At 50.0% G+C, this 3197-nt stretch overlaps 1 protein-coding gene across 1 annotated transcript in view; it reads left to right on the top strand.

Annotated features, from left to right (window-relative positions):
• Positions 1–1562: 1562 nt before the first annotated feature.
• CSPP1 (centrosome and spindle pole associated protein 1) overlaps positions 1563–3197 on the top strand; it is a 109245-nt gene continuing 107610 nt past the window's right edge. The window contains exon 1 of the mRNA XM_066378930.1: positions 1563–1692. The gene's annotated coding sequence lies outside the window, so the exon portion shown is untranslated. The remainder of the gene's footprint in view (positions 1693–3197) is intronic.

The following is a 3197-nucleotide window of genomic DNA, read 5'->3' as shown; positions in this document are numbered from 1 at the left end:
TAGCCTCTCGAGGCGGCCATGACACCTATAACCGGAGGTGAAGTTGGTAAAGACCATTCTGGCGTGGCGGGGGCTCTTCTTCCAAGATGCGACGATATAAACAGTACTTATATAATAGTTAGGCACAGAGGAATTTTCATGTGGTTTAAGGGAAAACATATTATCTTGGGGAATTATGTGTGTGAATTAGGACAAACAGTGGTTGGGTAAGAGAATGGTATAGCCTTTTGCACCGGAAGAAGGGCATGTTAACGGTATGCCCGAGACTGGAATTGTCCTTCTTTGTTCGTACTGCGCAGGCTCAACCTCCGCCATATTAAAGCGGGTAGCTCCTTAAGCTGGGGTTGAGGCGGAAAACTTGTTTTTATGTGGGTGTAGGTACCTGAAATTCAATGAAATTGCTGAAAGACAAAAAAATAAGGATGCAGAAAAATTGACATGTAAGTGGTTTGGGTGCCGGTTGAAAGATAAACGTGGCATCCTAATTTACTTAAGACGACCTGCTGCACACGTGTAAACCCTGCGCGCTAGTGGTGGTCAGGCACCAGGCGTCCTCCAGGGTCCCCACGCGGGCCTGGGAACTCGTGGACGTGTTAACGTGCATAGGGCTTACTAGTGTTCTGAAAATGCCCAGTGTCCAGTTGTTACAGTAGCTTACAGTTTAATTTTCAGCATTGCTCCGTGAAACTACCCCTGTCCCCGAGACCCAGTTAATTTCAACAGTTATATTTGTTTTCTTCCAAAAGTTAAATACGATGATTATTTTATTTTATTTTTTTGCTTGTTTTAACGTATTTTTGCTAACTCCCCCCTCCCTCCCCGCCGCTCCGCACTAGATTCTAAATTCTAAATCACGGAGACCAGGTTTGTGTTCCTTGCTTTATCCCTAACTACAGATGGACCACAGGCATTTTTGCTTGGGCCGGGGGTGGAAGAAAGGGGGAGGTGGGAGAGAATAGCATCCCAGCTTCCACTCCTTACTTATACGGTGTCTGGCATATAGTTAAAATAAAAACATTACAATGATCGAATTCACATACTCCCGAAGGTTTTGATAGACTTCGAATGAAAGAAAATGTATCTTTAAAACCTTCTCACAAAGTAATTTAGGACAAAAGACTCTTAAATTCTACTTTCCGTGGAAGCCCATTTCTAGTAGAAGCGGTAGCACATTGCCACTCAGTATAAGGGGAGAACTGAATATGTTGAAATTAGTAATAAAAGCCCAGGGCAAAACTTGACCAGATTCCTAGGAGAAGAGAAATTTCATGCCCCGGAGCTAGGTATGCCAACAGTGTTTTTCACTGCCATCCCTCACCTTTTTTCTTCCCAGGCTCTGACTGTTCCCAGGCCAGCTGGGACTTGGAGGATTTGGAGGGGCTGGAATTTAGCTTGGGAGAGAGCTCCCCGGTTTAACAGCCCCCAGACAAAGCACCAACCCTGGGTGGGGAGAGCCCTGCGAGCCGCCGGGCGGTTGTGCGGCCTCCGGGCCGGCAGGGGGTGCCCTCCACCTCGCTGCCGTCCCCCGAGTTCCCAGTGGGGGCGGGGCCGCGCTCGGCGGTTGGTGAAAGGCGAGCGGAGGGTTCGGCCTAAGAGGCGGAGCCCGTGACAGGCGGTCACCGCCGGCTCCTCGGACCGCGGAGAGCTTCGCAGAGCGCTGTGCTCTCCCCGGACGCGGACCCGCTCTCCCGAGTAAGCGTTCGCCGGCCTCGGGCTGGGAGGAGGCCTGGCGGAATGTGGCGGGAAGGGGGGTTCCCAAGGCGGGCGAGGTCTCGCGGCTGCCAGGCTGGCGGCGGTGTTGGGATTACAGGGCCGGTGGGCTGGGTTCACTGCGGGGGCAAGTCTCGCGGTGCCGGGCTAGCGGTGGTGGCCCACGTGGTCTCGCAGCAGAGCCGAAGGCAGCGCCTGGCACCCCGGCTGGGGGCTTCCTGTGGGTGGGAGCCTCGCCGGGAGCCGTGTCCTGGTTCAGCGGTCTGCACGCGCGGGGCGCGGCAGGCACCGCCAGCTGCGGTGCCGTGGAGACCCGGTTGCCTGACAACGCGATGACGCTTACTTACAGGAGGCCGCCACCCACGGCGACCGGAGACTGCGGTGCCTTCGCTCCCAGGCGCCGTCCCTGCCCACCAGCCGGGTTCGCTAAGCCTGCCTGAGCACCTTCCCTCCTCCCCAGTGCTGGTTAAATGTTAACGTGTCTTGAGTTCTTGTGCTCCCGGGCCGGTTCCCAGTGCTTTGCTTTGCAAGTAAAATTTATTTAATCATCACCGCCCCCTGAGGTCGGTGCGGTTATGGTCCTGGACCCACCTAGCTTCTCTTCCAGGTGCCTTGATTGTTGTCTGGGATTTGAATCCACTTTTCAGTGATAGCCATGGGACTCATCTTTTGAGAGAGGCTGGATCTCAAAATTACAGGTTTAAGAAGTTTAGCTTGGATTTCCCGGAACACTAAATTCTAGAGTAAACCATCACCTAGTTTACAAACACCTTGGAAAATGCAAGAGCCTAATAGCAACCATCCTGCGTTTGTAAAAAGATAGTTATCCTCAGAGAAGTCCTATTGTAAGTGAAAGACTGGCTTGTTATGTTGACAAACTAAAAGGAGTCCCATGGAAACTAGCAAGATGCTGATTTCTTCCCCCTGCATATCAATCTTTTCTGTAGAAGAACACTGACTTTCTGGTGGTTACATATCTTCGGGAATGTTCGCTGAGGATGAACTTTTGGGTTTCCTGCAGTAACAGGTGACCTTCTGGAAGGGAGCAGGTGCTTTTAGATAGGGTGAATTGAAACAGATGCTTTCAGTATGATTTTTCTCCAATGAAGTTTTCAGAGGAATGTGATTTAACTATTACACAAACATTGAGCAGATTTTGAGTTACCTTTTTAACATTATTCTGAGTGCTTTCCTGAGTGGGAGACAAAGGTGTTTGGGCAAGTGTTTGGCAATTTTGCATTACCCGTAGGCTAATTTATGCTACTGTCCTTGGTCATCATTAATGATGTACTAACAGCTGCTAACAGACTTAATAGTGCTTTGTATACAGGAATCAGGAATACCTTGGAGATACTGTGGGTTTGGTTCCAGACACAAAGATAGTCCTTTTTTGTTTTTTTATCTTTTGCAGTTGGAGGGTCTTGCCTTCAATTTGTTAGAAGTGCAGTATCTGTGAAGTGCAATAAAATGAAACTATATAATACAGT

The sequence above is a fragment of the Saccopteryx leptura genome, chromosome 3 (assembly GCF_036850995.1).
Source record: "Saccopteryx leptura isolate mSacLep1 chromosome 3, mSacLep1_pri_phased_curated, whole genome shotgun sequence".
Taxonomy (NCBI): Eukaryota; Metazoa; Chordata; class Mammalia; order Chiroptera; family Emballonuridae; genus Saccopteryx; species Saccopteryx leptura.
Note: the sequence above shows the minus strand (reverse complement) of the source record. Positions and strands in the feature narration are given on the sequence as shown.